The 22,312-nt window shown below is 39.7% G+C and overlaps 1 protein-coding gene across 1 annotated transcript in view; it reads left to right on the top strand.

Annotated features, from left to right (window-relative positions):
• Positions 1–22,312, top strand: part of LOC134798079 (hillarin) — an 85,694-nt gene that overhangs the window by 3,063 nt on the left and 60,319 nt on the right. The gene's annotated exons all lie outside the window — the stretch shown is intronic.

Here is a 22,312-nt window from a genome sequence, read left to right as displayed (position 1 = left end):
GCTGGAACCGCGTTAGGAATGACACGGCCGATTGATACAGTAAGTTTAGCCACCTTGTCTAAGATCCTGCACATTATGTGTGACCAATGAACCGCGACCAAGGTCGGCCATTGTGTGCAACTCATGCAATACAAGTGCAGTCGGCATATGAAGTCAAATCGTCGTCGTTTTGATAGTAGGTACAATTCAACATTGTCGGGGGCGTCATCGTCATGGCAGAATGTCGGCGATCCCATGACGTCTCCCATCCGGCAATGCGGGTAAAGCCGATGTGGGTTTAGTGGGTAGTACTTCTCCCCCTTTTCCCGCTAAGAGAAAGGAATGGGAGATGGGAGTCCCACGTCCCACATAACCCTCGGCCTCCCTAGGTCATAGGGGGCATGCATATTTGCATAACAGCATTACCACATCGTTAAAAAAAGATACAATCCAACACACGCTGCAATTTTTTTTATACAAACAACTAAATACCTAACTGTGAGTAATTACTTAAGAAGCGTCTACTCAGAGATCCTTTGATATAAAGCAATGAAATTACAGGTACCTATTTGTTTTGGTAGGTATTTACTTGAATATTCTTTATTTTAGCTCTTTCGAATGAGCACACAGCTTCATAAAACGCTGCGTTTTGTCTGAGGTTACCTATTGTTTTGTAAGTTCTAAAATATGAAGATATGGAAAAGAAACACCGATGAGAGCATTATAGGTACTTATTCGTACTGCCGGACTAGACTCGTATTTTTAACTTTTAAGATCATTTTATCAATATCCCCCAAATTGCCAAAAAAAGAATAGTACGTAGGTACGTGGGTACCCATTTATTGGGGAAAAACTGACGAATTAAAATCACGAACATAAATTCAAAGCATCTCATTATGCATGTCACTATAAAATACAGCATAACGCAACACAGCAAACCGTATGGCTGTCAGCTCCGTTACACGAAATAAAAATAGCCACAAATCTGCGCAAACGCAAACACAAACGTTCGCAAGAATCCGGTCGGACTTCCGAAGAAGACGCGAAAGCCTTCGAGCGCGTTCGGCTGTGTGAAAGAGAAGGCTAAGTTAGAATGGGAGGGGAGAACTTGTTGCAAAACAGCCGGCCGCATTCCTACGACCAGCCCAGTAACCTAAAGCACAGGTACTTCGGACCTGGGACCCTGACAAAACGTATTCGTGTAACGGGATTGGCGATTGGATTTGTATGGTGCTATGGGCCCTTTTAACAACATCATTTATAGCTTATTATAACTATACGATTTTAATAAAAAAAAATTGACTTCTAGTGGAATTTCGATAATTTACCACTTCCCACCTCACCGGCGATCCGGAAATCTTTTTCTTTTTCGAACAGCAAAATTTTTTGGGGGTCTACATTACATCGACAAATACCAAACGAAAAGTAAAAATGTATCGGGGTGACAGGCGTGACTATTTCCATATTTTCCATAACTACATTATTTATCCACGTTTTCTAGAGTTAAACCAAGAAAAGTCTGCAGCGATTTTGAGAGCCCATGCAGTGCAAGTGTTATTTATACGTTATCCTAATTTCATAGAAGTTTGACGTTTAAAATAATACGTGCACTGCGTGGGCTATCAAAATCGCTGCAGACTTTTCTTGGTCTAACTATATCAACAATTTTCATCTTGGCTACGCCTCTAGATCTATATTTTAACGAATATTAAAGATACATTCCAATTGACCTATAAATGTTTCATAATGAATTTTCAGATCAATGGAACAAATGGGAAGTATCCTCGTAGATTTTCCCAAGATAACTTTGATTCGAGATGTTCTGGGTTTCTAAGGGCCTACCGCGAACCACGTTCGACGTGTTGCCTCCCTGTCACACTTACGTACTAATTTATAATTGCGACAGAGAGGCAACACGTCGTAAGTGGTTCGCGGTAGGCCCTCTGGTTCTCGCGAATTTCGAGTACCTACAGTCGCCATCAGATATATCGGAGCGGCCAAGGTGTTCACAATATCTGAACACGCGCTCTAACGCCCTGACAATAGAGGCGTGTTCCGATATTTGTGAGCACCTTGGCCGCTCCGATATATATGATGGCGACTGTACGTGTGAGAGTCAATGCAAAGTGGCATACTTGTTTCTATGAAAGCAGCCAATTATTTGCCTACAAAGTTACATCTACAAAGCACACTGAAACTTTGTAAGCACGTTGTGACCATTTCCAGGAAAACATCTAGTGTTTTCAAACAATTTCTTGTTAGACAAAACACTGTTAATTATTTCTTGACTTCCCGAAGCAACATTGTTTGCTTTTGTAGTGGTGCAATTTAAGAATTTCCTATTGTTATCAATAGCTAAGTATAAGTATACTGAAAGTTAATATGAGTTTTGAGAAAATCTACGAGGATACTTCCCATTTGTTTCACGGAACTGAATTTATTTATGAAACAGAATTCATAGGTCTATTGGAATGTATCTTTAATACTTAGTAAAAATGTAGACCTGAGGGCCTAGCCAATATGACAATCGTTGATACACAAGCCAATCTAAACTTAAAATATATTATATAATGTATGGAGATAATCACGTGACTTCTTTTGTTATCCCAATACTAGTACATTTTTTGTCGATGTTCGATTGTCATCTTGGCTAGCCCGCCTGACAAAATATTTGGAACAAACTAACTTAACTAGAACTTAAATATTATAAAATGACATGAAATATTCAGTTAATCATCATCAAATGTGACAAACGCGAAAAATGCTGATGTGTCGTAATGTCGGCCAAGTTATTTAGACGCATGAAACTGCGTGGTCTTGCGCAAGCCACGCACGCTGACGCGCATGCGTAGGCTTATGTAACGCAGTGGTAGAAGAGCCGGCCGCAAAATTTCTAACCGACTTGATACCACGATGAAATGCACAATGGTTTCCCAGAAAAGTTATGCTAAGTCCGAATTCGATAGTCTGCCACGGCGGAACTTGCCGAAAGTACGAAAAAGAAGGCCACTTCCGGTGCGAAAAAAGGGGCTGATTTAACCCATCTGATACCGAGATAGTAGTTATGGCAGCAGTTAGAAATTTACATGTAGACACAGAAAAGCGAAGTCTGCCACTATTTTTTTTGCCGGAAGTGCTTGGCAGACGCTCTCAAAGGTGACCATCGGGACCCCTAAATTAACCCATCTGATACCACCATGAAACCAATGCCAGTCGGTAGGTATGAACTCTCATGTCAGGAATATATAAGTCTGCCAAGGCTTTTCCTGCCGAAACACCATGGCAGACGAGATTATGTAAGCAAGGTTGCCATCGGTTACCCTACACTAACCCATCTGATACCACCATGAAACCAATTCCATTCGGTAGGTATGAACCCCCATTTTAGGAATATATAAGTCTGCCAAGGTTTTTCCTGCCGAAACACCTTGGCAGACGAGATTATAAGCAAGATGACCATCGGTTACCGTACACTAACCCATCTGATACCGCCATGAAACCAATTCCAGTCGGTAGGTATGAACCCTCATTTCATGAATATATAAGTCTGCCAAGGCTTTTCCTGCCGAAACACCTTGGCAGACGAGATTATGTTAGCAAGGTGTACATCAGTTACCCTACATTAACCCATCTGATACCTCCATGAAACCAATTCCAGTCGGTAGGTATGAACCCTCATTTCGGAAATTTTTAAGTCTGCCAAGGCCTTTCCTGCCGAAACTCCTTGACAGACGAGATTATGTAAGCAACATCCGCATCCGTGGGACCGGTATACGTGATTACTGTAGGCTTATTTATTACTTTATGCTTTTACATATTTGTATATTATTATGTTATTAATGAAATATATTTATAATTTATTAAACCTATACCTAATACATTGGGAATTCATTACCTGCTTACGGCAGTAGTAGGGAGTAGTGGGTGAGTTCTGGCTCACTTAGCCAGGCCAACAGTCCCTCCCCCTTTTTTTCCCTTGTTGAGGCCCTGCAACCTTACCTTGAACCCAACCTAATGTCATTGTAGCTCGAATCTAACCTAATCTATTTTTATTGCTTTTAGAAAATATTCTAATAACAATTATCTACTTTTGCAAAGTTAAATGTTGAATTCTTTATTTCGCAAAATGGAATTTTAATGTGACTATAATGTATGTGCAATCTACTTAGAAACTGGGTTTAGAAATATAAAAACACACATTTTATATAGGATAATAAGTTTATTCAAGTAATATTCTGAACATATGAGATATAGTAACATCATTACTTATTCTGTGTACAGTGGAGAAAACATGCAAGTTGACATTTTTCGTTTTAAAATAAAGATAAACTAAACAGTATTTGCCACAAACCGATGTAAAAAAAACTTTGCAGTTGTTGATTACAATACCATATCTTAAGGTACACAATGGGCCATCGCCGGCCATTCCAAGGGACGCATTTATGCGTTAGAGGGAGCAAATGATATTGCTATCTCATTCTACCGCATGGCTGCGTCCCTTGGAGTGGCCGGCAATGGCCCATTGTGTACTGGGGCCTTTACAATTTCTCTCCATGAACATTTTATGATACCCAACCAACCTTCCGGTTTTCGCCCGAATGAATTAAAATATTCACCAACACCATTGACATCAATATAAATGGCTATCCGATGTCAGCCAGGTTTAAAATCCGGATCTAAATTGATAATAAGCAATTTAAACAGGTGAACAGGTAGCTGAACAAACATTGGCATTTTGTTGGCTGCAAATACATTCGATTCCACGCCTATATTCATTTTACTCATATAGTGTTACACATAACTCATTTGCTGTCAAGAATTACCGACAATTGTCGTGTTTCTTGTGACAATTGTCATTAGCTTCGCAAAATAAGTACTTAGTATTTGGCGATATAATGGAGTTTTTATTTTATTAACATGTTGGTGGCAAACAAGCACACCGCCCGTCTGATGGTAAGCGGTTACCGTAGCCTATGGAGGCCTGTAACGTCAGTACCAACTGTGATGTCGACAAGTGTCGCACCTGCCACCGTAGTGAAATAGAGGCCAGGCCCCAATTTCACATCGGTGACAGGTGCGACGAATTGTAAAATCACTATCGCTGACGTCACAGGCATCCATGGGCTACGATTACCACTTACCATCGGGCGGGCCGTATTCCTGTTTGCCACCATCATTGTATTATTTAAAAAAAACTTTATTATATCGGAAAAAACAGATATTTCTCCTGTGAAGTTTCTGACAATTGTCAAAGATCTAGAAGAATTGTAGGTAATTCTTGACAGGTAATGAGTTATGTCGGAATTTCGTGACAATTGCAGTGTTTCTGTGACAATTGTCATAAACTTAGCAAGAGAAATATCTGTTTTTTTTCCGATATCATAAAGTTTTTTTTTAATAATACAATGATGGTGGCAAACAGGAATACGGCCCGCCCGATGGTAAGCGGTAACCGTAGTTCATGGATGCCTGTGACGTCAGCAACAGTGATTTTACAATTCGTCGCACCTGTCACGTTGGTGAAACAGGGGCCAGGAGTTAAGTCAAAAGCTAGTAAACAGTAATCTCCTCCATAGTCCTCTCTAACTTTCAGGCAGTTTTATTAACTTCTTATGGTATCAATGTGGAGTATAAATAGTCTACTATACATATATCCCAAAAACTTTAACGTTTACGTTTTTAAATACAGGGTGACCTTAGCCATTGGACAAACCCTGAAATCCCACATAGGGTTACTTCTCAGAAATGCTCTAACGGTAATTTCTTTTTAATTAGAACAAAAGATAAAACATTAAATTATCAAACAAAAGTTAATTCCAATAATCGACAACAAAAAGAAACATACTGTATTAATCATTGGCAGTGCTTTTGACAATTTGTTTGAAAATGTGCGGCAATGATGACATTTGTCAAAAGTCAGAATCTTATTAATGTCATAAATAAAAAAGATAATCAAAACGGTCGAAGAAAGTTTTAATTAATTTAATTTAATGTAATAATTTAATAATTAATCTTATTTAAAGCCGCAATCCGACTGACTGATTGACACGATTGTTCTCCCAGAAGGGGGTTCGTGGGGTATTTGAGTTTGGTACGGTCGTATAGAGGGCGGCCTGGTGACCTCCAGAAAAATCCGACTTTTGGTCTACCGCTTCCGGTCAGAAAAATGTTCAACGGCCTGGCGTAACGGTGAAACCTAGGTGGGGGGTGCTCGACCAAATGTCATAGAGGGACCCTGGCAGTTTTTGACGCCGCCATTTTTTTTTCAAAATGGCCTACTTTTTTTTTAATTTTTTCAAGTTTGTCCTAGCGCGCTGAAATTTTGGTCACGGAATCTCGGGATCCTCTAGATTCGTATGGGAAAAATTTTTTTCGAAAAAATCCAAGATGGCGGAAAAAATGGCCACTTTTATTTTGTATGGCAACTTTTAAACGGTGCGAGATAGGTGGGGGGTGCTCGACCGAATGTCATAGAGGGCCCCGAGACAAAACAAACTGCATTTAAAAATTTTCAAACGGGCCGACTTTTTTTTTTTAATTTTTTCAAGTTGGTCCGAGCGCGCTGAGATTTGGCATGGCGAGAGATAGAGGCCTCTAAATTCCTATGAAAAAAAAAATTTTTGGAAAAAATCCACGATGGCGGAAATAATGGTCATTTTAATTTTGTATGGCAACTTTTAAACGGTGCGAGGTAGGTGGGGGGTGCTCGACCAAATGTCATAGTCACCCCGAGACAAAACAAACTGCATTTAAAAATTTTCAAAATGGCCGACTTTTTTTTTTTTTTTTTCAAGTTGGTCCGAGCGCGCTGAGATTTGGCATGCGGTGAGCTAGGGGACCCAAGATTACCATGTGAAAAAAAATTTTTGGAAAAATCCAAAATGGCGGCGGGCACGGGCAAAATTAAAATTTCCAAGTGGGTTAAGCGAGCCCGAAGGGCGAGCTTCTGGCCGGGAGGCCGAAGGCCGACCCCGTGGAGGGCCGTCAGGCCCGGAGCTTCACCCCGAATGTCCAAGCGTACCCCACCCCCAGTAATTTTGGGCGAGGCCGAAGGCCGAGCTGCGGGAATGACCAACAAAGCAAAATCCTATACAAAAAGTGTGTTAAGCGAGCCCGAAGGGCGAGCTCCAGGCCGGGAGGCCGAAGGCCGACCCCGGCGGAGGGCCGAAGGCCCGGAGCCTCCAGCCCGACTCCCAAAACGCGAGGCCGAAGGCCGAGCTGCGTGAATGCAGTTCCCCCAAGCGTTCTACAAAGTCAACTGTCTTGATAAGCGAAGCCGGCGGGCCGAAGGCCCGACGGCGAAGCGTCGAGGCTCGCGAAGGCCGAAGGCCGAGCTCCGCGTAGGGCCGAAGGCCCGAAGCGTCACACGAGAGGGGGAAGTTGGAGCTTAAACACGACCCAATAGGAAAAGTGTCTTAGACAAGCGAAACGGCGGGCCGAAGGCCGAAGGCCGTAGGCCCGACGTGAGGTTGTTAAGACACTTTTACTATTGGGTCGTGTTTAAGCTCCAACTTCCCGCTTACCCCCCAAAGTAAAACCAACCCTCCAAGTGTTTTAATAAGCGAAGCGGCGGGCCGAAGGCCCGACGCTGAGCTTCGAAACCCAGCGAAGGCCGAAGGCCGAGCTCCGCGTAGGGCCGAAGGCCCGGAGCGTCCCTTACGAGTTCCCAAGCACGCGAGGCCGAAGGCCGAGCTGGGGGAATGACGTGCTTCCACGCGGATCTTTTCGTCCTAGCAAAAGTACAACTTTATTTCTTTTTCCCTTTGGAAAACAAACTACTACTACTACTACTACAACAACAAAAACAACAGCACAAACAACAGCACCAACAACAACACATCAATAACAGCACCAACAACAAACTACAAGAAGACCGCGGGGCCCCCGGGCCCCGCGCACAGGGCAAATACTAGTCAATCTTATTTAAAGCTGCAACACGACTGATCAATTGACATGATTTCTCCCAGAAGGAGGTTCGTGGGGTGTTAGACTTTGGTACGGTCGTATAGAGGGCGGTCTCGTGACTTCAGAAAATTCCGACTTTTGGCCTACCGCTTCCGGTCAGAAAAATGTTCGACGGCCCGGCCAAACGGTGGGAGGTAGGTGGGGGGTGCTCGACCAAATGTCATAGAGGACCCTGGCAGTTTTTGACGCCGCCATTTTTTTTCAAAATGGCTGACTTTTTGTTTTAATTTTTTCAAGTTTGTCCTAGCGCGCTGAAATTTTGGTCACGGAATCTCGGGGTCCTCTTGATTCGTATGGGAAAAAAAATTTCGAAAAAATCCAAGATGGCGGAAAAAATGGCCTCTTTTATTTTGTATGGCAACTTTTAAACGGTGCGAGATAGGTGGGGGGTGCTCGACCAAATGTCATAGAGGGCCCCGAGACAAAATAAACTGCATTTAAAAATTTTCAAACGGGCCGACTTTTTTTATTTTATTTTTTCAAGTTGGTCCGAGCGCGCTGAGATTTGGCATGGCGAGAGATAGAAGCCTCTAGATTCCTATGAAAAAAAAAATTTTTGGAAAAATTCAAGATGGCGGAAATAATGGTCATTTTAATTTTGTATGGCAACTTTCAAACGGTGCGAGGTAGGTGGGGGGTGCTCGACCAAATGTCATAGAGGGCCCCGAAACAAAGCAAACTGCATTTTAAAAAATTCAAAATGGCCGACTTTTTTTTTTAATTTTTCAAGTTGGTCCGAGTGCGCTGAGATTTGGCATGCGGCGAGCTAGGGGGCCCAGCATTACCATGTAAAAAAAATTTTTGGAAAAATCCAAAATGGCGGGCGACAAGGGCAAAATTCAAATTTCCAAGTAGGTTAAGCGAGCCCGAAGGGCGAGCTTCAGGCCGGGAGGCCGAAGGCCGACCCCGCGTAGGGCCGTCAGGCCCGGAGCTTCACCCCGAATATCCAAGCGTGCCCCACCCCCAGTAATTTTGGGCGAGGCCGAAGGCCGAGCTGCGGGAATGACGAACAAAGCAAAATCCTATACAAAAAGTGTGTTAAGCGAGCCCGAAGGGCGAGCTTCAGGCCGGGAGGCCGAAGGCCGACCCCGGCGGAGGGCCGAAGGCCCGGAGCCTCCACCCCGACTCCCAAAACGCGAGGCCGAAGGCCGAGCTGCGTGAATGCAGTTCCCCCAAGCGTTCTACAAAGTCAACTGTCTTGATAAGCGAAGCCGGCGGGCCGAAGGCCCGACGGCGAAGCGTCGAGGCTCGCGAAGGCCGAAGGCCGAGCTCCGCGTAGTGCCGAAGGCCCGAAGCGTCACACGAGAGGGGGAAGTTGGCCTACGGCCTTCGGCCTTCGGCCCGCCGTTTCGCTTGTCTAAGACACTTTTCCTATTGGGTCGTGTTTAAGCTCCAACTTCCCGCTTAAGCCCCGAAGCAAAACCAACCCTCCCAACTGTTTTAATAAGCGAAGCGGCGGGCCGAAGGCCCGACGCTGAGCTTCGAAGCCCAGCGAAGGACGAAGGCCGAGCTCCGCGTAGGGCCGAAGGCCCGGAGCGTCCCTTACGAGTTCCCAAGCACGCGAGGCCAGGCCGAGCTGCGGGAATGTAGTGCTTTCACGCGGATCTTTTCGTCCTAGCAAAAGTACAACTTTATTTCTTTTTCCCTTTGGAAAACAAACTACTACTACTACTACTACAACAAAAACAACAGCACCAACAACAAACTACAAGAAGACCGCGGGGCCCTCGGGCCCCGCGCACAGGGCAAAATCTAGTCATACTATTTATTACCTCAGGAGCTACTAACACATACAGGTTGCTCCAAAGTAAAAAAATCGTAATTTGTTATGATACTTTGTATACTGGTTCTAAATACCATTGACGTGTAAAATTGTATTGATTTTATGAATAAATTATTGAATATTGAATATAAATACCCTAATGCATGGACACCCTGTATATCAACTTGAAAGAAAATGTTCAATATTTCTTTATAGTGCGACTCCTTAGCTCGATTTAGTATGGAGGTAGAGTCTGGCTAATAAAAGATGAACCTGCAAAAATGCGGTCCTGGTCTGACTCATCCTAAATCCTGTCCCATCCGGCAGAAAGCACGAAACTTGGCATGCAAACTTCAAACTTCAACATTTATTCAGCAAATAGGCCGCAAGGGCACTATTACACGCCGCTAAAGAAATTTTCACTTCAAAAAGTTTTGAGATGTAATGTGAAACCAAGTCGGTTATTTTAATCAGTGCCAGGGGGTGTTAAAACAGTATCAATAAGATATCTTTAATTTGTAATTTTTAGCGAGTTTTAGCGGTGGGCAAAGTAATCCGGTGATTTGGCATCCATACCAACATTGCCCACCACCAAAAACGGATTAGGGTTGTCACTTTCATCTAATTTACCCAACTTCGCATGTAAAATAAGGTTATGTTTGTACACTAAAGTAAGTTTATGAATATATACTGTATTTAATTTGTCCTATTATCCTTTACTTAGATGTTTTATCCCGTTAACTAATGAAAAACACAGCAAAAATCATATTTTTGGCCATTAAACTATTGTAACAGATTTTCTCAAAAGTGACAACCCTAGCCTTTGTAAAATGCTTAGGCGAGCCTTATATGGAAATGAGCAAAAACGGGTAGGCAACATTGCCCAGCAAATTTATTTAAAAGTTTTTACACTTATCGCTAAGTTATTAACAGGGAATGGTAGGATTGCCCAAAACCAGTGATCCTTAGACATCATCATCATACGAGCTGTATTTGAATACCAAATTGACGTGGGCAATGTTGGCGAAAACTCCGGATATCTTTGCCCACCCTCTAAAACGCAAAAAAATGGGTAAAAACACGATAAAAATATTTTTTCTTCAAATAAACTGATGCGTTTGATCACAATGGACGTGCTGAGCAAAAAAAGTAATTACGATTTGTTTTTTTTTGAGAAATTCGTGTTTTTTTTTAAATGCGGGCAAAGTTGGTGATAATGACCGGTACCTACTCTTCGAAGGCCGCAAAAATATATGACATGCTCTTATGGTTCTACAAATAAGATCGTGTCAGATATTTTTGCGGCCTTCGTTGTGTGTTGTGTAACATAAATTGCAGGTGACTGTATATTAGGACTAATTATTTTATTTAGTTTCAACGAAAGTTTCAAGTTTAGTACGAAAATACTTCAGATATACAATATGCACAAAATGTAGACCTAATCGAAATAAAACATTGCTTTTTATAGTAAATTTTTTTAAAAACATTCGATACATAGGTATACATAACAATAACCAGGCCACAGCGGTATTGGCCTGTAAGCTTTATCTCGGTCTCCAAAGCCGCAAAAACTCGCTAGTACTTCGTGCTGGTCTAGCCGTTATTTTTTCTTGAAGATTTTCAGAGAACAGCACGTACACGCATTATACATATAGACGGAACGAACGGCATAATCATAATCATTTATTCGTCGCAATCCATGGTATTACAGATCTAGGTACAAGACTTTCAGGTATTACTTATACGAATTACATAACGCTTCCTGTTAATAGGCAATATTTTAAGATAAAAGTTCTATAATATATTACAAGATTACAATTGTCATCAAAATTAATTGACGTACAGAAGTCAAATACGTTTTTAAAATGACGCAAAATGAAAATTAATCCCAATCAGTAAAGGATGAGTCTTTAAACTTTTTTCATTTTAAGCGAGTTTTGATTTGAAGGAACATAATACTTAAATTCGACTGTAATCGTATTGTTTTAAGATAGTTTACTGAGGTTTTCAACCATTATGACCCGTAAATAACAGCAAATCAAATTTAAAGGAGACGCGAGCTGATATTTATGTACCCTATTTTTTGAAATACAATTTATCTACTGGTATACTTTCTCGTGTGCGTATATGATTTAATGTCAAATCAAGCTGTCATTTTTATTTGAAGAATTATACGTGTGCTCCGGTGCAGCCCCAGCGGGCATCTGACTTGAAGAAGAATTTTGAGTGATGTCGTCAATGTATGGAAATTGTTCGAAGGTTTACATTTGAGATTGAATTTCTGTGTTGTCTTTGTGAGTAAAAATATAAATCTTGAATTGTCTAGCTTTCAAAATCACACAATAATTCAATTACTGTCAAAGACAAAATTGTTTTGCTTCTTTCTCAAACGGAACTCCATATTTTGATATTTTGATACTTTTAGTGTCGATTTGTAGAGAATAACAGCAAATTAAAAATATAATGGCATGAAGAGTCGGTACACGGTTTCTTCGTGAACAAATTTACGTGTAATAATAATAATTATAATATAATATATATTATAGTGGTTTTCCGGGTCAAGGTCCGGGTCCGAGTCCGGGTCCGAGTCTGAGTCCGAGTCCGGGTCCGAATCCGTGTCCGAGTCCGTGTCCGGGTCCGAGTCCGAGTCCGGTTCCAAGTCCGGGTCCGAGTCCGAGTCCGGGTCCTAGTCCGAGTCCGTGTCCGAGTCCGAGTCCGGGTCCGAGTTCGATTCCAAGTCCGGGTCCGAGTCCGGGTCCGAACCGGATCCGGGTATGAGTCCGGTTCTGGGTCCGAGTCCGGGTCGCAGTCCAAGTCAAAATCGAAATTAGAAATCACCAAACGTGTACTATGCGTCGTTGAAGAGTTTTGTTCTGGTCATCATCAGCAGTTCCACTTCATCAAATGCGACAGTTTTTAATGTAAATGCTTGATTTTATGATGAAAATACAAAAAAAAAATTATTTTATTTTTTATTTATTGGTATTCAGGATAACAACAGCCGTAAATATAACTAAGACATATTAATGCTTACATAAAAATAAGGCCAGTAACAGTCATCCATTGAGTTACATTATATAACGATTAAAAATAACAAAGATAAGAAAACAATGAGAATGTACAATACACACAAATGCTCGATACGCTAGAAATACTATAAACCGGTTGTAAAATGTATAAACCGGTTGTAAAATGTATAAGTAATCTAGTTAAAAATACCTACTTCTAATACAAAACAAAACCATGACATTGCATTAGTTGAAAATCAGACACCAGCAGACGTTCACAAAAATATCAAGATAAACATCATAATGTAGTAGTTATTCAAACTGAAAGTTTATTGTTCATAGAATTATTATAGGAGTTAGAATCTAAAAAGTACACCTACCTGAACGTACAACTAACTGCATTTCCCTGGCAACCAGGAACACATAGCTTGAAAAAATTATGATCTTATGATATAAAGAGATGTTGTAATAAAATGTATGTATTTATTTAAGGAGCAATTAGTACCAGTACTGAAGTTAAATGTAGAAACACAATAGTAATAAAAACAGAAACTGATTTTATGTTAATTTTCTTTGAACAAAATGGAATATATATATTTTTTGAATTTATTTTTAGAACCTACAAAAGGATCGGCAGTGCAGAATTCAGTGTTATACAAGTGAGGGATCCGTGATAACACGGCGTTAGAACCATAGTTAGTGGAGTGGAAGGGAACATGAAATAGAGTTGTATGTCGAGTTCGACGTCTTGGAACTCGAAACGTTAGACCAGATAATAATTCAGGGCAGTCTAAACGATTTCTAGTTATATCGAAAAGTAGACTCATATCAGCTAATTTGCGCCTAGCTTCAAGTGAAAGTAGGTTATATTCCCGGCAATTACCTTTGTACCCAGCAGATGGTTTCTTAAATTTAAAATTTAAATGAGCTACAAATTTTTTTTGAATTTTTTCGATGCGGTCTTTATGAACAGCGTAACAAACTGACCAGATAGGTGATGCATATTCAAGGATGGATCTCACATATGCGTAATATACGACTTTTAGACATGACAAGCTATGAAAAGGTTTACAGGTCCTCATGACGAAGCCTAAACTGCGATATGATCTGTTAATAATGGAGTCAACGTGATTTCTCATTGTCATTTTAGAATCTAGAATTACACCCAGGTCACGCACAACATCGACTCTGTTCACCGCTACGCCATTAAAGTGGTATGAGTAATTAAATGGCTTAAGACTTCGAGTAAAACTTATACACTGACACTTATTAACACTTATTGTTATCTTATTACGGAAGTAATACTCGACTAGGTTATTAAGATCATTTTGCAGGAGTTCGCAGTCTGCTAAAGATTTAACACGCATGAATACTTTTTTATCATCTGCATATAATAAATGGCGTGCGGTTACAAAACATGTATTAATATCGTATATATAAGCATTATAAAAGAGAGGACCGAGATGGGAGCCTTGGGGCACGCCGGAGGGAATATTAATGTAATCAGACCTATAGCCGCCAAGAACTACAGCTTGGGAACGATTAGTGAGGTATGATTTGACCCATCTGAGCAAGTCGCCATGAATTCCGAGTGCTTCAAGCTTCATGAGAAATATAGCATGGTTGACACGATCGAACGCTTTTTCAAAGTCTGTGTATATCACGTCGACTTGACCGCCTCCTTCCATTTCTGTTAAAACATGATTCGTGAAGCAAGCTAGGTTGGAAACTGTAGAACGTCCCTTTAGAAAACCGTGCTGTTTATCCGAGATCCCACAAGAGACAAGGGGGTAAATTTGTTTAAAAATTATGGATTCAAAAAGCTTTCCTATGGTATTGAGGATAGAGATAGGTCGATAATTCTCGATATTGGACTTTGAACTTTTTTTATATATAGGAATAATGTGGGCCCTTTTCCAGATGGAGGGGAAAATACAGTCCTTTAAAGATCGTTGAAATAGAATGGTTAGTGGGCATGCAAGGCTCTCAGCACAAGAAGATAAAAAGATAGGTGGAACGCCGTCACAACCAGGTCCCTTAGTTTTATCTAGTCGCTTTAAGAAACTTAACACGATCTCGCAAGTTACATCGATTCCGGACATTGCATCGCACTGATTGCTGCTCATAGAACTATTGTTAAGGTTATAAGAGGAGTTTGAGGTATCAAAAACACTCTCAAAAAATGTATTAAACGCATTACAGATATCCATGCCACTGTTGTAGTGATTACTACCTAAATTGAAACAATTAGGGTAATTAGAGCCTCCCCGTTTAGATTTGACATATTTCCAAAAGAATTTAGGAGAGCGCTTGATGTAAGATTCGGTGTTGTTATTAAAACGCTGAAAACAAATCTATACTTATGCCTTTAATATTTGAGGAGTTCCCTCGATTCCTTACGGATCCCATCATTAGAACTCGAGCTTGACAAAAATGTGGCTTTAAAACTTGACTTGCTTAACAAACATAACGAAGAGGAAAAATCGCCAAACGTGAACTATGCGTGGTTGAAGAGTTCTGTTCTGGTCATCATCAGCAGTTCCACTTCATTAAATGCGCCAGTTTTTAATGAAAATCCTTGATTTTCTGATGAAAATACAAAAATGTCTATACGCATGCCTTTAAGATTTGAGGAGTTCCCTCGATTCCTCATGGATCCCATCATCAGAACTCGAGCTTGACAAAAATGTGGCTTAAAAACTTGACTTGCTTAACAAACATAACGAAGACGACAAATCGCCAAACGTGAACTATGCGTCGTTGAAGAGTTCCGTTCTGATCATCATCAGCAGTTGCACTTCATCAAATGTCACTTTTTTGAATGTGTATGCTTAATTTGATGATAAAAACCCAAAAATCACTATATGTATGCGTTTAAAATTTGAGGAGTTCCCTCGATTCCTCATGGATCCCATCATCAGAACTGGGTTTTGACAAAAACGGAACCAATCTGTATGCATATACATACAATCAAAAAACTAATTTTCAAAATCGGTCCAGGAATGACGGAGATATAGAGTAACAAACATAAAAAAAAAAAAAAAAAAAAACACAACCGAATTGATAACCTCCTTCTTTGAGATTTGGAAGTCGGTTAACAAACTAATATTAGCCCAAAATCTAAAATAAATGAAGTACCGATCACATAAAAAGTAAAAAATTAAATTAAGTAAATAAAAACAGGAAGGTATCATAAAATGTTAATGAAGAGAAATTGCAAGAGATGGTATTATGCCAACCAACAACTGCAAAGTTTTTTAACATCGGTTTGTGGCAAATACTGTTTAGTTTATCTTTATTTTAAAACGAAAAATGTCAACTTGCATGTTTTCTCCACTGTACACAGAATAAGTAATATGATGTTACTATATCTCATATGTTCAGAATATTACTTGAATAAACTTATTATCCTATATAAAATGTGTGTTTTTATATTTCTAAACCCAGTTTCTAAGTAGATTGCACATACATTATAGTCACATTAAAATTCCATTTTGCGAAATAAAGAATTCAACATTTAACTTTGCAAAAGTAGATAATTGTTATTAGAATATTTTCTAAAAGCAATAAAAATAGATTAGGTTAGATTCGAGCTACAATGACATTAGGTTGGGTTCAAGGTAAGGTTGCAGGGCCTCAACAAGGGAAAAAAAGGGGGAGGGACTGTTGGCCTGGCTAAGTGAGCCAGAACTCACCCACTACTCCCTACTACTGCCGTAAGCAGGTAATGAATTCCCAATGTATTAGGTATAGGTTTAATAAATTATAAATATATTTCATTAATAACATAATAATATACAAATATGTAAAAGCATAAAGTAATAAATAAGCCTACAGTAATCACGTATACCGGTCCCACGGATGCGGATGTTGCTTACATAATCTCGTCTGTCAAGGAGTTTCGGCAGGAAAGGCCTTGGCAGACTTATATATTCATGAAATGAGGGTTCATACCTACCGACTGGAATTGGTTTCATGGCGGTATCAGATGGGTTAGTGTACGGTAACCGATGGTCATCTTGCTTATAATCTCGTCTGCCAAGGTGTTTCGGCAGGAAAAACCTTGGCAGACTTATATATTCCTAAAATGGGGGTTCATACCTACCGAATGGAATTGGTTTCATGGTGGTATCAGATGGGTTAGTGTAGGGTAACCGATGGCGACCTTGCTTACATAATCTCGTCTGCCATGGTGTTTCGGCAGGAAAAGCCTTGGCAGACTTATATATTCCTGACATGAGAGTTCATACCTACCGACTGGCATTGGTTTCATGGTGGTATCAGATGGGTTAATTTAGGGGTCCCGATGGTCACCTTTGAGAGCGTCTGCCAAGCACTTCCGGCAAAAAAAATAGTGGCAGACTTCGCTTTTCTGTGTCTACATGTAAATTTCTAACTGCTGCCATAACTACTATCTCGGTATCAGATGGGTTAAATCAGCCCCTTTTTTCGCACCGGAAGTGGCCTTCTTTTTCGTACTTTCGGCAAGTTCCGCCGTGGCAGACTATCGAATTCGGACTTAGCATAACTTTTCTGGGAAACCATTGTGCATTTCATCGTGGTATCAAGTCGGTTAGAAATTTTGCGGCCGGCTCTTCTACTACAGGCGCAGGCTGGACTGGGTGCTTTACAGCTTACACCTTCCTGTCATTAACTGTCAGTCAGTCAGGATTTCCCCTGACATATCAGGATTTTTGGTCATTTGTCAGGATTGCGGGGCGACGGGGTTTTTTTTATGTACCTATACCTATGTAGAAATCTTAACTAACCATTAGAACTATTAGTAGCTACCTAAAAGTTGGGCAGAGGAAAGGGAAGGTTATGTTGTGGCTACAGCATATGGTGGCAAGTTAAGAGGCTGGTGACCAACGAAAGGTTATGGGATAAGGGATATTATGGGCGCTTTTACACTTTATTGTACTTAGCAAAAAGAATAGATAGTATAGAGGGGTCCTGTCATTGTAAATTTTGTAGTCACTGTAAATTTACTGCCATCTATCGACACACGACTAAAACTCAAAATGAAAACGTATAAAGTTATCAAAAAATGTATATATATGGATAAATGATTTTATTATTTTTATATCAGTTTGATCCATGTTCATTCACTGATATCTATGTGTTAAAATTGTTAAATATGAAACGGTGTCGTCACGCCATCTAGCCGAGGATAGGCTAAAGGTGTGTGCGCCATCTATTCGAGAATGACTTTTACTTGAATTCCGAGGCACGTTTTTCCCTTAGACTTTATTCGCCTTATACGAAGTTACATATGTCTTTGGTACTTAGTAAAGGTAATCCCAGAGAAAAAAACGTTGCCCTTCATACTTAATTACTTATTGAATTTATGGACCATATAGGTGTAGTATTGGACCATAGTTTTACCATACTCCAATTAGAGTCCTGTCTCCGCACCTTTTCTGTACCTACTTTATTAGATTAACCATACATAGACAAGGATACACATATTTCTCCTACACGCGCATATTTGGCACACGCTAAGCAATTCGCACATTCCCACATTTACCTCTCACTCCAACGACAAAGGTCGTAAGTGACATACATTTACTATTAACATAGGCTGTTTTATGACAGGTTGAAATGGCGAGTCGCAAGCGCTGCGCAAGCGTCGTTAAAGCCCTATTTGGATCATTTGAGCAATGCACAAAAATGCGCCGACTGCCATAAGCGTATTATAATTTTGGACTGCTTGCGATATTCGGTGGTATCATGGTATGAAACGTTGGTTTCGGGCTCACACTGCAACAGTTTCGTGTTAGTTATTTTGGAGTGTCGTTCAAACCACGAAGACAAACGGCCCGATTCGAACTTTAAGATACGTCAATTAATAGATCTACAAACGATATGGATTAGATATGTCAGTGTCAAATGTTACGTTTCTTCAAACAAAAACGTCACTTTTGACACTGACACATCTAATTCATATCGTGTCTAGATCTATTAATTGACGTATCTTAAAGTTTGAATTGGGCACAAAGAACTTTAATTTTTTTTGTTGTTCCACAGTGCCTTGGTTTTACTGTAATGCTGTGTTACTTATTTGATCAATTAAATAAATAAATATCTAATAATATAATACATATAGTAGCCACATCTTTCACATCACCCCGGGAATTCCCATAAAAGGTCGTGACCTTATGTATGAGATACAGAGTGTTTCGATTCGACTCTGCTTACGATATGTGTATTTCATTCACATATCGTAATTTGCCCCATTGATGAGGTACCTATGGCAAAGGGTTAAAATAACATCCTGTATCTCATGCAAAAGGGTCACTTTTAATGGGAATTTCAGGCATGTGAAAGAATACATAGTAACAAAATAAATTCGCGATAGACCTGGGTATAAATATTTTTTAATAAGTACCTATGTGTTCAAACGCGAAAATTAAATATTAAACCGTATGTTTGTTTGTCACCGACATAATATCAAAAATAAGCCATATTGAACAATGTTTACTATGGGACCAACAACGAAAAAAAATTGCCTGGTGATTATTTTCAGCAGATCCAATGTGAATGCATGAAGTTACCTAATGCGTTCTAGTATAACCTACAATTATTCTGAAAATAAAATACACATTAAACAAACTCCTCCCACTATTCTTTCGCAACCAAACAGTTTCTTAATAGAGCCTACTTTACCGGCATGCGGATAAGTTTACCCAGTGAAATAGTGTGTAAGTTATGGATATCGATAGGGTCATTGGCACCATTCCTACGGCCGGCTGCTCGCTGGAATGTCGGCCCTATGTTAGTGACAATTGGGTCTTAATTGAAATGACATTATGGTCGAAAGGTTGCGGGTCGGATGACCGGTAAATACCTCATTTACTAGTTTTCATTCTTAAAATGTGTGCGGAATTTTATTTATAAATAATCCTATTAATACAGTAATTTTATACATTTCGCGTTTGCGTTAAATCCGGTAGTTCTGATTTTTTGCAGACGTGTTTATGATGTTGGCCCAATGAATAATACAAGTTTGTGACTTCGAGCGCCGAACACAACTTTATCAAATATCGAAAAACCCGCGAATATTTCGGTTTTCTTTTAGATTTTGGCGATTATAACCCTAAAGGACTAGTTTTTGATAGTGCCTTCTCAGGACGTTTTAAAAGTGGACTAAATTTGCTACAATACGAGACTAGAATTGTCTGTGTACATCTAGTAGTTTCCGAAATAAAACCTTTAAAAATTTATAATTTTTTGAAATTGTATTCGTAGCGTAAGTAAGTGTAGTAAGTATGCACTTTTGTCTCAGGCGATGCCGCTTGGCACGATTGTTCTTAAGGTCAAACAAAGCTCTTCTTCTAGTGAGTCACTACCGACTAGGCTAGGCGGCCGTTAAGATTAAGCATTAAGCATTTTAACAAACCGATATCTTCAGTAAACAATATAGTCCAGTAACTTTGTCAAATTTTGTAACCTGGCTCTTAATTTGCGTCAAATCCGGTATCACTACTAGTGACCCTGCCTACGAAGCAGGAGGTCCCGGGTTCGAATCCTGGTAAGAGCATTTATTTGTGTGTTCATCACAAATATTTGCTCCAGAGTTATGGATGATTTCTATCTATATAAGTATTTGTATATAGGTATGTGTAATTGTGTATATTATATATATCGTCGTCTAGTACCCACAACACAAGTTTTTTTGAGCTTACTGTGGGACTAGGTCCATCTGTGTAAAATTGTCCTATTATATTTATTTATTTAATCTCAATCCCTACTGATATCGTAAATGCGAAAGTAACTTTGTCTGTCTGTTACCTCTTCAGGCCTCTTCACGCTTAAAATGCTGAACTAATGCAGATGATGACATGGAGATAGATTTTGCTATGAATCATCATCATCACTCCACGCAGATAAAATTATGACATAAGCCTTTAATAGTTATTTGTTTTACAAGGGGGCAAAGTTGTTTGCATTTGATTACTTTGCCTCACATGTGAATTACTGATAGCAACACTTTGCTATCAGTAATTCACATGTAAGGCAACTTTGCTATCCGTTTTTGAAGTTCAAAGGAAGCCTTTCCGAGCAGGTGTGGTGAAAAATTATATTTCCTACTATAGTAAGTACATCAAAAGCATGTAATAAAACATACTGCAAATCGTTTGACATTTTTACGACGGAGATAATGTCACGAATTGACTATAAACCTCACATAAAAGGATTGGATACAAATTAGGTAAAGTTTCCCATTGCCGATCCATTCACCGAAGTAGCACAATTTCTGTGCCCTGGCAAAGCTAATACTTATATGGCAAAATAAAACCATTTTTATTTTATTAGTACGATAAGTTTATATAATATATATCTGCCTAGACCCTTCAGATTGCATTAGGGGCCACTTAGAGCCACTGAAGATGATATTTAATATAAAATTCACGAGAAACCTATATGTAATGAAATTCCAATTTGAGTAACTGTATTTGTCGTAAGATATATTATGTATTTATCCTGCGGTTTTTCAATAATCAGCATTATCTCTTAGTCAAATGGCGATGGCGATAACCTCCCATAAATAATCATCTAATTGACAACTTTATTGATTATTTTACATCCTACGTGCAAGGGATACAACTAAATTTGCATAGTAATCTAAACACTTTGCAATATTCTCTATACGAACATTTTCATCTCATTTACTTATTACTGCTGATTAGATTAATGCATTATCATATTATTAGCACAACGTTCAAGGTGGACTGGGGCTGGATGTAACAGGCAGGTTTTAATTATCATAATGGTTTAGCTATATGGATTTGTCTTAGAAGACTACTAGGGTGACTGCTATAGGTAGTTATTGGATACTATATAGCAATTGGCCACTCCTAACAAATCAGAAAGAAACAAGCCAATTGGAGCCTTTATTGTTAAAAGTGGCCAATAACTATGTGGCCAATAGCTATAGCAGTCACCCTAAGTTGTAAATCACTGCAAATTAAAAGATGTGACAGCGGCGTAAATTAAAGTGGGAATTTTCTATTTCGGGACATGTGGCACTCTCTCGTTTCGGAGGCCAATATTCTCTTTGGATTGCTGAGCCAAAATAGTTAGTTTTAGTTAGTTAATTTTCTATACATATTACAATTAGTCCCATTGAGTTTATTTCTTTCTTGGTTTTAAGGATACTAATCACTCTAATCAGTTTGCAGCAGTTCTGCTGCCCTTCATGGCGAATACCTACCTACCTTAAACTTGGGGCAGGTTCGCCCGTACCATTGTGGGAACCTGCCCAAAACCACTAAACAGACACCGCAATCCACTACCAATACAGCTCTTACTGAAACAAAGAGCAAACGGCCGCCCGTATTTCTAGCGAGGACCGATTCACTCAAATCAATTACTCTAATATACAAAAAAAACAGCTTAAATTTCTCGTTGTAGTTGGATATTATGCGGTGGCAAATCGATAAAATTTTAACGTTGCACTTCCATCTAGCTGCACTGATAGCTGATAATTTACTGCTAATTACTGGCCTCATACGTATCGCTTCAATTCGCTCGGCTACGCGGCCCGTTAGCGTTCATTAAGCCGATTCTGTCTGAAAATTTTGATATGGTTTTGTTT

Source organism: Cydia splendana, chromosome 16, assembly GCF_910591565.1.
Source record: "Cydia splendana chromosome 16, ilCydSple1.2, whole genome shotgun sequence".
Lineage (NCBI taxonomy): Eukaryota > Metazoa > Arthropoda > Insecta > Lepidoptera > Tortricidae > Cydia > Cydia splendana.
This window is presented reverse-complemented; position numbering and strand designations above follow the sequence as displayed.